The following is a 13,406-nucleotide window of genomic DNA, read 5'->3' on the forward strand; positions in this document are numbered from 1 at the left end:
CATCACTTACTGACTAAAGTATAAATTCAACCTGTTTAAGATTCTGTGATCTGGCCCTACCTGTCTTTCCAGCCTTGCTTCCCACTACTTTTGCAATAATGTACTCATCTTCATTCCCCAGAGATGTCTCATTATTTTCTGCTTATGTGCTTCTCACATTGTTTGTCTGCCTCAGATATAATACTCCTTGTTTCTGTATATCCAAATCTTGCTTATTTTTAATGTCCAGTTATATTTCTCTGTGATGCTTCTGTGATTTATGTAACCAGAGGTAAACCATAACTTCATCAGTTTTTATTTTGTTTTATATTTGTAGACTTTTCTCATTTCTCCTATAAGACTGAACTCCTTAAATAGAAGCTATTTCTTGTATCTCTGAACATCTACAATGCTGGGGCCTTTGCACTTAGTAGTAACTCAATAAATATGTGTTAAGTGAGGTAACATTGAAGATAATGTTCCTAGAGGCAGAAACCTAAATTTAATGGCCTCTTGAGCTGCTAGCCAACCTTGTGATTTATTTTCATAGATTTCATAGGTTGAAAACTTATTTTAAATTTTTTTTGTTTTTTTAAAGACTTACCTATTTATTTTTATTTTTTTAAATAACTTTTTAAAAATCTTTTTTAAGATTTATTTATTTATTTATTCATGATAGACAGAAAGAGAGAGAGAGAGAGAGAGAGGCAGAGACACAGGCAGAGGGAGAAGCAGGCTCCATGCTGGGAGCCCCATGTGGGACTCAATCCCGGGACTCTAGGATCAGGCCCTGGGCCGAAGGCAGGTGTTAAACTGTTGAGCCACCCAGGAATTCCCCAAGACTTATCTATTTATTTTAAGAGAGAGAATACTACAAGGGAGAGAGGAGGAGGGAGGGAAGTCCTCAAGAAGACTCCCTACTGAATATGGAGCCTGCTGCAAGGGCTTGATCCCAGGATCCTGAGATCATGACCAGAGCTGAAATCGAGAGTTGGGTGCTTAACCGACTGAGCCACCTAGGCACCCTTGTAGACTGAAAAACTTGTATATAAACTTTTCTCTCAGGGATGCTTGGGTGGCTCAGTGGTTGAGTGTCTGCCTTTGGTTCAGGTCATGATTCTGGGGGCTTGGGGTCAAGTCCTGCATCATGCTCCCCACAGGGAACTTGCTTCTCCCTCTGCTTATGTCTCTGCCTCTCTCATAAATAAATAAATACAGTCTTAAAAAAAAAAAAAACTTTTCTCTAGTAAATTTTTTGAAAAATTTCAAACATATATAAACAAAAATTTTGAAAAATTTCAAACATGGGGCAGCCCGGGTGGCTCAGGGATTTAGTGCCGCCTTCAGCCCAGGCCCTGATCCTGGAGACCTGGGATTGTGTCCCATGTCAGGCTCCCTGCATGGAGCCTGCTTCTCCCTCTGCCTCTGTCTCTGCCTCTTGCGCTCTCTCTCTCTGTGTCTTTCATGAGTAAATAAATAAAATCTTTAAAAAAGAAAGAAAGAAAGAAAAATTTCAAACATATATAAACATATGTAAACAAATAAATTTCAAACATATATATCCTGTATGATGTAATGAACCTCTATATGTTTATTGCTCAGCTTCAACAGTGATCAACCCATGGTCAATCTTGTTTCATCTGTACCACTTCTACTGCTTATTCCCTCACCCTCATTGATTCTTTTTGTTTTATTTTATTTATTTATTTGAGAGAGAGAGAACTAATAGTGGGAGATGGGGCAGAGGGAGAGGGAAAAGCAGGCTCCCCACTGAGCAGGGAGCCCAGAGGAGAGGCTCGCCTGGGATCATGACCTGAGCTTCATGAAGGCAGATTCTTAACTAACTGAGGCACCCCTCATTGGATTCTTTAAAACAAATCCCAGACATTATGTCCATTCATTTCTCTATGTAGCTCTAAGACATAAAGGATAAGTATTCTTTAAAAAAAGGGGGGCGGGGTAGATCATCAAATACTCTATTAATTTCAAATTTCTACAATTGCTTTCTCTTTCTTTGTTTCTCTCTTCTTCCCTGCCCCCCATTTCTCTTTAAACATTTGGTGTATTCAAAAGTCCGTTTCCAAAAAAGGTCCATATATTGATTTGGTTTAATGACTCTTAAATCTCTTTTATTCTATAGGTCCTCTTGCCTCCTTTTTTCCCCTGTATCTTTTTGTTGTGAAGAAAGCAAGTTCTGTAGTTTTTCCTACTCTGGATTTTGCTAATTGAATTTCTACAATTTTTTTTTTTTTTTTTAAGATTTTATTTATTTATTCATGATAGTCACAGAGAGAGAGAGAGAGGCAGAGACACAGGCAGAGGGAGAAGCGGGCTCCATGCACCGGGAGCCCGATGTGGGATTTGATCCCGGGTCTCCAGGATCGCGCCCTGGGCCAAAGGCAGGCGCCAAACCGCTGTGCCACCCAGGGATCCCTGAATTTCTACAATTCATTTATGTTCTTTATCTCTTGTATTCCCTGTAAACTGGTTGTTAGATCTAGAGCATCATTATCTAATAGAGATATTCAGGCCTCAAATTTAAATGTTCTAATAGTCACATTAAAAAGGTAAGAAGAAGGGATCCCTGGGTGGCGCAGCGGTTTGGCGCCTGCCTTTGGCCCAGGGCGCGAGGGATCCTGGAGACCCGGGATCGAATCCCACGTCGGGCTCCCGGTGCATGGAGCCTCTTCTCTCTCTGCCTCTCTCTCTCTCTCTGTGTGATTATCATAAATAAATAAAAAAAATATATATATTAAAAAAAAAAGGTAAGAAGAAAAAAAAAGGTAACAAGAAACAAGTGAAATTTGTTTATTTTTATTTTGTATTTTTTTAAGATTTATTTACTCATTTAAGAGAGAGAACGTGCTCATGAGCAGTGGGGAGGGGCAGAGGGAGAAGCAGACTCACCGCTGAGCATGAAACTCAATGTGGGTCTCAATCCCAGGACCCTGGGATCATGACCACCTGATGAGCAGAAGGCAGATCTTTACCGACTGAGCCACCCAGGTGCCCCAAGTGAAATTCATTTTAATAATATTTTTTATTAACACAGTAGTTGTAAATTATTATCATTTCAAGATGTGATTTTTTTTTTAAAGATTGTATTTATTCATGAGAGATACAGAAAGAGACAGGCAGAGACATAGGCAGAGAGAAGCAGGCTCCATGCAGGGAGCCTGTTGTGGGACTCGATCCCGGCACTCCAGGATCATGCCCTGGGCTGAAGGCAGGCGCTCAACCTCTGAGCCACCCAGGCGTCCCTCAACGTGTAATTAACATAAGGATTATTAATGAGAAATTTTACATTTTTAAATTTTATTTTATTATTTTTTAAAGATTTTATTTATTTATTCATGAGAGACACAGAGGGAGAGGCAGAGACACAGGCAGAGGGAGAAGCAGGCTCCATGCAAGAAGCCCAACATGGGACTTGATCCCAGGTCTCCAGGATCACACCCTGGGCCTGAAGGCGGCGCTAAACCGCTGATCCACCCAGGCTGCCCTTTACATTTCTTTAAATACTAAATCTTTGTGATTTGGTGTGTGTTTTATAGCTATGGCACATATTAGTTCAGATGAGCCACATTCAGGTACTCAATAACTACATGTGTGTAGTGGCTACCTGTCGGACAGCACAATTCTAGAGGCTTGGCCTGAATCCGGTTTCCTGTTTTGGCAGTAATGCTTCATGAGTGGTGTAGTAGTCTTCCAAAAGGAGGTTTTATAATGTTCAGATGTCTCTTTCTATGTTGTAAGTGGTCATGGATGACGATTACTTAGCTCTTTTATTTCATTAGATGTTTGCAAGATGATGATATTTTATATTCTTTATTTATTAACTGGAATACTTCAAAAAAGAAAAACTTTCATTTATCAACTCTTTGGTTACCCTGAGGTTTGATTTGTACAGGAAAGGCAGGATAAATGCTTGATTCTTTCTCTACTTCTTTACAAGTTTTCAAAATAATGGGTTGGTTCCCTGACATACTCCAAAGGGGATCAGTGAGTTGTTTTTTTTAAAGGATTATTATGAATTTATGAGTTTTAACATATTTGATACGTTTTAATCCATTGTAGTTACTCTTATTGATGTTCAGTTTGTTCCATCTTGAATCTTTGGGGGCCTTTTCACATTGGCTTCTGATTTCTTTTTTTGGTAGAGAGTGCGAGAGAGCGAGCATGTACTTGCTTGCATGGGCACATGCACACACCTGTGCAAGCTGGGGTGGGGGAAAGGTGTGGGGGGCGGAAGAGGGAGAGGGAATCTCAAGCAGGCTCCACACTCAGCACAGAGTCCAACCTCGATCCCACTACCCTGAGATCATGACTTGAGCCAAAATCAAGAGTTGGATGTTAAACCAACTGAGCCACCTAGGTACCCCAGCTCCTGCCACCCAGGTACCCCAGCTCCTGATTTCTTCTGACATAACTGCAGTAGTCTTTGATTAGTGTTTCTTGCTTTCTAGTATAAGATTTTATAGACTTTCTTGTACATTTCCTATTCTTTAGCCAAAGAGCTCTGAATCCTTTTAGTGCCCACATTATTGGCTCCTTCATTTGGTAAATGAGGAAACTGAAGGCTAGACAAGTACAGTGAACCAGGGTCACAAATTCAGCAGCATAATCTGGCCTAGTACACTAGCCTTCTGGCTCTTAACTCTATACCATGGCTATTTTGTTTTGTTTCCTCTACCTAGTCTTAGGACTGATGGTTTAACTGCATTTGAGTTTCTACTCTAGTTTGTCAGGGGAAGATAGGTTTTGTGGGTCATCATTGGAGGTACAATCAAACCTCATTAATTTGGGCTAATTGGGGTAAATCCTAGTGAGAGTGTTGTGTGTTGTTTTTCTTTAGGTGCAGCTGTTACTTTGAGTCATACGGTAGCTGAAACTAGGCTAATAGTGTTACCAGGTTATTTTGTTAGGTAGAGGTCCTTGTACCTGCTTTAATGAATAGCTGAGAGTGATGTGCAATTTAACTTTAATTGTATGTAAATTAGACTCCTAAAATGCTTAAAAACAGCTCATTAAACATTTCTCCCCGTAATCTTATTTATACTCTTTTCTTAGCCAGTCTTTTCTTTATTTCAGGTCTGAATTTATCTCAAGTTGCAAATGTGTGGAGCCTATACTAATATAGGGTTGCCATAAAGTTCAGAAATTTTTAGAAAGGATATTGAGAAAGTGCAGAGGAAGAACATCTGGCAGTTTCAGCCAACCAGAACGTAACTCCTTGCATATAAAAGTAAGCTAGAAGTGCTTTTGAGTGGCAGAGAGCTATCAGAAAGCTTTTTCATTTTACATCAAAAGTAGCATCATTTTAGGGCCTCACTCAGAGATAACTGTATGTTGAGGGACTGAGGATCCAGTTGTGTGAGGGTTGGCTGTGTTGCCTGTTGGCTTTGTGGCCCAAAGTAAGTCAGTTGACCTCTCTGAGCCTTAATTTATTCATTTATAATGAGGTAATTAAAATTGGGAGTGGTAATATATGTTCTTTTTGCATCACAGACTTCTTGTGAGATTCAAATCAGTTAATTAAATGACATAGTAGATATTCATTGAATTAATGAGAGATGATATGAAAGTGCTTTTTTAATCAGAAATTTTGTATGACCATAAGCATTATTAGAATAATACAGATTAGGGGCACCTGGGTGGCTCAGTCGGTTAAACGTTTGACTTGCTCTTGATTTCAGCTTAGGTCATGGTCTCAGGGTCATAGGATCAAGCCCGGAGTTGGGCTCCGTGCTGGGTATAGAGCCTGATTAAGATTCTTTCCTTCTCCCTCTGCCCTTCCCCCTGCTCTCTCTCTCTTAAAAAAAAATAGGAATAAATAAAATCTTAAAAAATAATATAGATTAGAGGCATTAATACATACTAGTGATCAGAAGCATGGCAGCAGAAGGAGGAGATTCAAGATGTCTGTCCAGAACTTTATGGTCATTTTACAACAGAAGCATATAGCCCACACACCTCAGGATCCTCTGACGGCATCATGGTTTCATAGCATAATACCATTGCTGATGTGAAGGCCCTGAGTTACTAAGAAAATGTTAAATTATGTTTAGTATATTCTGTTTAGGAAATAATGGATATGCTCAGTATATTTTACAGAGATTTTCATTAAAATGGCTTCAGAAAGTATAAGTGTCTAAGGAGTTATTTCCATTATCTGACATAATTCTACCTTATGTAGAGTCTTTTTCATTTCCTGAAAGCAGCTAACACCTGTACTGAATGCCAACAACTGTTCTAAAGTTTTTGTATATATTTACCTCTTTATTTTTCCCAATACTCCCATGAGGTAGATAATGTTATCTACCACTTTGCAGATGGGAAAACTGACATACAAAGAGATTAAGAAACCTGCCCTCGATTCTGGGTAGAGGTCCTGGATTGAGGGAAAAGTTTCTATGAAGAGCTTATTGGGATGACATTATCTAAAATTTAGTTATGGGCGGGGGGGGGGGGGGGGGGACCTGGCTGGCTTAGTCAGTAGAACATGTGATTCTTGATCTTGGGGTTGTGAGTTCAAGCCCCACATTGGGTGTAGAGATTACATAAAAATAGAAGAATGTTTAAAAAATTGAATTTAGATATGGACTTTGTGATAATAATATTGCATCATTGTTAAATTTCCTTCTCTCTCTTTTTTTTTTAAAGATTGTATTATTTGAGAGAGATCACAGAGGGGGAAAGGCAGAGGGAGAGGCAGACTCCCCACTGAGCAGGGAGCCCAAAGCAAGACTCGATCCCAGGACCCTGGGATCATATACTGAGCCGAAGGTAGATGTTTAACTGACTGAGCCACCCAGGCACCCTCATCATTAAATTTCCTAATGTGATATTTGTACTATATTTTGTTCTCAGGAGATAACTCCCTGAAGTATTTAGACACGGGGGGGGGGGGGGGGGCGGGGGGGACCATGTCTGCATCCTATTGTCAGATGATTTTTTAAAAATTAGTAATATAGAAAAAGTGGGGGTAGGGAATAAATGTGGTAAAATGTTAATAATTGGTGAACTTAGATGGAGGATATAAGGGAGTCTTTCGTAATACTCTTGCAACTTTTCTCTAAGATTGAAATTATTTCAAAATAGGAGTAAAATGACAAAATTTCCTTAGGTCACACAGTTAAAGGGCCGAGATTTGAACTCCAGCCATTTGGTTCCAGTTCACTGTGTTTTTATTTTATTAAAATTTTTTTTTAATTAAAAAAAATTTTTTTAAAGACTTTATTTATTCATAGAGACAGAGAGAGAGTGAGGCAGAGACACAGGCAGAAGGAGAAGCAGGCACCATGCAGGAAGCCCGACTTGGGACTCCATCCAGGGTCTCCGGGATCACGCCCTGGGCTGCAGGCGGCGCTAAACCGCTGTGCCACCGGGGCTGCCCTTTTAAAAAAATGTTTAAATATTTTATTTATTCATGAGAAACACGGAGAGGCAGAGACATAGGCAGAGAGAGAAGCAGGCTCCATGCAGGGAGCCTGATGCGGGACTCCATCTGGGGTCCCCAGGATTATTCCCTGGGCTGAAGGCAGACACCAAACCACTGAGCCACCCAGGGGATCCCCAGTTCACTGTGTTGTTATTTTATTTTATTTTTTTAAAAGATTTTACTTATTTATTCATGGGAGACGGGGGCAGGGGGGGGGCGGGCGGGCGGGCAGAGACACAGGCAGAGGGAGAAGCAGGCTCCATGCAGGGAGCCCAATGTGGGACTCGATCCTGGGTCTCCAGGATCACGCCCTGGGCTTGAAGGCGGCGCTAAACCCCTGAACCACCTGGGCTGCCCTCACTGTGTTTTTAATCATAATGCTAGTTGGCTATTCTGTTCATGGTGCTACCTATGAGAAGTAAATCTGTACTGAATTTTAGTTGGGACTATGATTGGACCCTGAACTTTAAGCTGTTTTAGCAGCCCTGCCTCCTGGTTCTTCAATGATAGAGTAATATAATTTATTGTATAAACCAGTTCACTTTTAAGAGTAAGAGAGAAAAAAAAAGAGAAAAAAAAAGAGTAAGAGAGAATACTATTAATAATTACTGTGGGACAATTGATGCAAACCAAGAAGAATGGACACCCTAAAAGGATACTGCTGCTTGGAAGATTCCAGTTTTAACAAATGTGACAAGATATGATAATTGCTTCATTATAATTGCATCTTGTTTACCATGGATTCTAGTTTACACAATACAGACACTTTTTTTCTCCTGCCAACAAACCTCAGATCTTCACCTGATACATTTTCATATTTTCTCCTCTCAATTTTGCTAATTCTTTTGCTTCCTTCCAGACCACTTGGGAAATAGTTTTTGTCAAACCCAGTTTCCTCTAAGACTGAAAAATACCAACAAGAATTTCTATAACACTTGTCCAGTTTTTTAAAATACTGGCATTTAAAACCATAAATCTCCAAACATCTTTATTAATGTGATTTCTACAAGGAAAGGGGCTGGTAAAATGCATCTATATTACTAGATTGGCAGAGAAGTATTACTGTTGTCAACTTCTCATAGATATTTGGAAAAACCTTATTGTATGGTGCTGGAGGCTACGTTAATGTTAGTTAAAAAGGATTATACCAATGTAGAATCAAAGGCAGATGTGCTGTCTCATTGATCTGTTTCCCAGGTAATGTCCATTCCCATTTTTTTTTTTTAAAGATTTAATTTATTTATTCATGAAAGACAGAGAGAGAGAGGCAGAGACATAGGCAGCGAGAGAAGCAGGCTCCATGCAGGGAGCCCGATAGGGACTCGATCCCAGGACTCTAGGATCATGCCTTGGGCTGAAGGCAGGCACTCAAGTGCTGAGCCACCCAGGCATCCCCATTCCTATTTTTCTAATCATTTCCAATTTCATTGCCCTGGAGCTCTGTCCAATTAAAGATGTTGACCTTCACTAATAGAGGACTAGTATTTTTTGGTCAGTCTCTAAACCGGCTTTCAAAACTATTCTAGTACAATCTGCTCTGCATTTTTTTGTTTTTTTTTAAGATTTCATTTATTTATTCATGAGAGACACACACACACAGAGAGAGAGAGAGAATGGCAGAGACACAGGCAGAGGGAGAAGTAGGCTCCATGCAGGGAGCCTGACGCGGGACTTGGTCCCGGGACTCCAGGATCACACCCTTGGCTGAAGGCAGACGCCAAATTGCTGAGCCACCCAGGGATCCCTCTGCTCTGCTCTGCTCTGCTCTGCTCTGCTATTTATTTATTTATTTATTTATTTATTTATTTATTTACTCACTCACTCTGCATTTTAAAGATCAGACTATCTCTTTGCTTCTTCTTCCTCAAATAGAATGTATTTAAACAAGTATACTTCCACTAGAGCAGGAAAGGATGAGACAGAGCAAGGACACTGAAATTTAACTCAGGTAGTTTTCCTTCTAGTTAGCTACTGCAGCATAAAGTTTAGGAAAGGAGTAGATTAAACAAATGACTAGCATGATTTTTTAAAGCCACTTAAATGACTTTTTTTCTTCTATAACGAAATGTGCTTTTATAGTAACAGTAGTCTTAATTACATTCTTTTTTTCTTAATTACATTCTTATTTTAAAAAATAATATGTATTGTATAGTTCAGAGCTATTAATTTTTTTTTTAAGATTTTATTTATTTATTCATGAGAGACACAGTGAGAGGCAGAGACATAGGGAGAGGGAGGAGAGGCAGGCTCCATGCAAGAAGCCTGATGTGGGACTTAATCCCGAGACTCAGGATCACTCTCTGAGCTGAAGGTAGATGCTCAACCACTGAGCCCAGGTGCTCCAAGAGCTGTTAAATTTCTGATATTTTTTTCTTTAAATTCAGTGAATTGCTATATTTAAAGGGATAGTTTTTTTTTTTTTAAGATTTTATTTATTTATTTATGAGAGACACAGAGAGAGGCAGAGACACAGGCAGAGGGAGAAGAAGCAGGCTCCATCCAGGGAGCCTGTTGCAGGACTCAATCCCAGGTCTCCAGGATCATGGCCTGGGTTGAAGGCAGATGCTTAACCTCTGTGCCACCCAGGCATCCCAAGGGATAGATTTTTTTTTTACATCTAATTTAATGAATGAATGGCCTATGAAACCAGTTTTTACTTTATTAAAAATAACCTTTGTTTTATTTTATTTATTCATTTTTAAAAAGATTTTATTTATTCATGAGAGACGCACAGAGAGGCAGAGACACAGGCAGAGGGAGAAGCAGGCTCCTCCAAAGGAGCTGGATGTGGGACTCAATCCTGGGATTGGGATCACGGCCTGAGCCAAAGGCAGATGCTCAACCGCTGAGCCACTCAGACGTCCCAAGATCATTTATTATAAAGACAACTGCAAGTGTCACGCTGGTTAACCATGCATTAATCAAAATCAGCTTATTAAAATAATATTGACTTGAATTATCAATTTTGTATTTTTCATTTGATATAGGAAATCAACAAATACTTTTAAGAATATATTGTATATGAAAGGGTGATGATTGGCATGATCCCGTGTCCAAAAAAGCCTATATTCTGGGAACACAGAGATACATGAACATGTTGCAAATTTGTGGAATCTCAAATCTTTATGTCTTGGATCCTTATCTCTGCCACTATTCCATTCTTAAAGCTATTTTACACTTCTAACAATAATTTTTGCCATTCGATTTAGGGAATAGTATGAATACTATCATGGTTTATTTTGAAATTTAGATAAAATGGACAAACTCCTAGCAAAAGATAACTTACAAGATGTCTCAAGTAAAAATTGAAAACCTTTAACTACTAAATAAATTGAAGTAGTTCTCTTCCAGAAAATACCATGCACAGATGAATTTCAAGATATAGCCCAAGATTTTATTTATTTTTCTCTTTTTTTTTCAAATTTTTATTTAAATTCCAGTTAGTGTACATACAGTATATTAGTTTCAGGTGTAGAATTTAGTGATTCATCACTTATGTAAAACACCCAGTGCTAGGGGCACCTGGGTGGCTCAGTGGTTGAGCATCTGCCTTTGGATCGGGCATGATCCCTGGGTTATGGGATCAAGTTCTGCATCAGGTTCCCCGCAGGGACCCTGCTTCTCCCTTTCCCTCTGCCTATGTCTCTGCCTCTCTCTCTGTGTCTCTCATGAATAAATAAATAAAATCTTAAAAAATAAAAACAACACCCAGTGCTCCTCACTACAAGTACCCTCCTTAACACATCATCCACTTAACCCACCTTCTCTTCCCTCCAGCAAGCCTCAGTGCATTCTCTATAGTTAAGAGTGTTTCCAGGGTCACCTGGGTGGTGGCTCAGTGGTAGAGCAACTGCCTTCGGCTCAGGTCATGATCCCAAGGTCCTAGGATTGAGTCCTGCATCAGGTTTCCCACAGGGAGCCTACTTCTCCCTCTGCCTATGTCTCTGCCTCTCTCCTTGTGTCTCTTGTGGATAAATTTATAAAATCTTAAAAAGAGTGTTTCCAGCCTAAGGTTTTAAAATTAGTTATAAATTCCATTTTTTCCATGCTTTTGGAACCCCCAATTAAGAAGGTGGCTGTGCATGATTTACATTTTCATTTCTCAGCCTTCCTGACATGGCTCTTTATTAAGGGGACCTCGTGGGACACCTAGGTGGCTCAGCGGTTGAGTGTCTGCCTTTGGTTCAGGGTGTGATCCTGGGATCTAGGATCGAGTCCCACATTGGGCTCCTTGCATGGAGCCTGCTTCTCCCTCTGTCTAGGTCTCTGCCTCCCTCACTCTCTTTTAAAAAAAGCAGGGGGAGGGACCTAGTTTTGTCCCAATTTGTTCTTTTTGTTGTTGTTGTTAAAGATTCTATTTATTGGGCAGCCCCGGTGGCACAGCGGTTTAGCGCCGCCTGCAGCCCAGGGCGTGATCCTGGAGACCCTGGATCGAGCCCCACGTCGGGCTCTCTGCATGGGGCCTGCTTCTCCCTCTGCCTGTGTCTCTGCCTCTCTCTCTCTGCCACTCTCTTTCTGTGTCTCTATGAATAAATAAATAAAAATCTTAAAAAAAAATTCTCTTTAAAAAAAAAAAGATTTTATGTATTCATGAGACACACAGAGAGAGATGCAGAGACATGGGCAGAGGGAGAAGAGGGAGAAGTCCATGTAGGAAGCCTGATGTGGGACTCGATCCCCGGACTCCAGGATCACGCCCTGAGCCAAAGGCAGATGCTCAACCGCTGAACCACCCATACATCCCCCAATTTGTTCTTCATTAGCTCCCACTCCTTTTCTCCTCTTACCTTTTCTCTTCTTTCTTTCTTTCTTTCTTTCTTTCTTTCTTTCTTTCTTTCTTTCTTTCTTTCTTTCCTCTTCTCTTCTCTTCTCTTCTCTTCTCTTCTCTTCTCTTCTCTTCTTTCTTCTTTCTTTCTTTCCCTTCTTTCAATATTTTATTTACTCATGAGAGACACAGGGAGAGATGTAGAGACATAAGCAGAGGGAGAAGCAGCTCCCTGCAGGGGGCCGCATGGGCGACTCAATCCCAGGACCTCTGGGATCACGACCTGAGCCCAAGGCAGACGGTCAACCACTGAGCCACTCAGGCATCCTTCTCATTTCTTCTTTGTAGTCAGCAAGAGTCAGAGAGGATCTTTCCATTGTTTAGAGACTTTATTTTCTCAGCAGATTGTGCTCCTGTTTCTATCCAGTATTTTATGAGGGATTGATGGGTGACAGAAGTGCTGCTCAGCACCTTACCTTTTTACCACCTTAAAAGATGGTACCTTCCCTCAAAGAGCTCACAGTCTATCCCTGTTAAAACTGTAATGTGGGATGGATGCAGTAACAGAATAATAGAGTGCCATCAACACAGAGGAGGACTTGATTAATTCTTTCTAGGGAACAGGGTCACGATGGCTTTGTGGAAGCAGTTCATTTGAACTGGACAGGGAAGGATTAATAAAATTTCAAGAAGCAGAAGGGAGGGGGGAAAACCCATAAAAGGTGGGTATTCCATGAAGCAGGAAATATCTTGAATGATCACAGAAGCAGGAGAGTACAGGACAACCTCTGATGAGCAGTGGCTGAGGTGTAAGTGCACTGGAAAGCTATGGCCAGAAAGGAGGCTAAAAAAAGTATGTTGATGTCAGTTACTGAGGGTTTTTTTTTTTTAAGATTTTATTTATTTATTCATGAGAGACACAGAGAGAGAGATGCAGAGACACAGGCAGAGGGAGAAGCAGGCTTCATGCAGGGAGCCCGATATGGGACTCGGTCCCCAGTCTCCAGGATCATGCCCTGGGGTGAAGGCGGCCCTAAACCGCTGAGCCACCCGGGCTGCCCACTGAGGGGTTGGTTTTAAATATCACGTAATTGCCCTGATCATTCCCACTCAGATTTTTCTCTGTCTCAGAGTCGTCGTCGTCGTCGTCGTCCTCCTCCTCCTTCTCCTCCTCCTCCTCCTCCTCCTCCTTCTCCTCCTCCTCCTTCTTCTTCTTCTTTT

At 40.7% G+C, this 13,406-nt stretch overlaps 1 protein-coding gene across 3 annotated transcripts in view; it reads left to right on the plus strand.

The window, feature by feature from the left end:
- The window catches only part of WASF2 (WASP family member 2), a 73,084-nt gene that overhangs the window by 15,136 nt on the left and 44,542 nt on the right, over positions 1-13,406 (plus strand). The window lies entirely within an intron of this gene.

This window comes from Canis aureus, chromosome 5, assembly GCF_053574225.1.
Source record: "Canis aureus isolate CA01 chromosome 5, VMU_Caureus_v.1.0, whole genome shotgun sequence".
Taxonomy (NCBI): domain Eukaryota; kingdom Metazoa; phylum Chordata; class Mammalia; order Carnivora; family Canidae; genus Canis; species Canis aureus.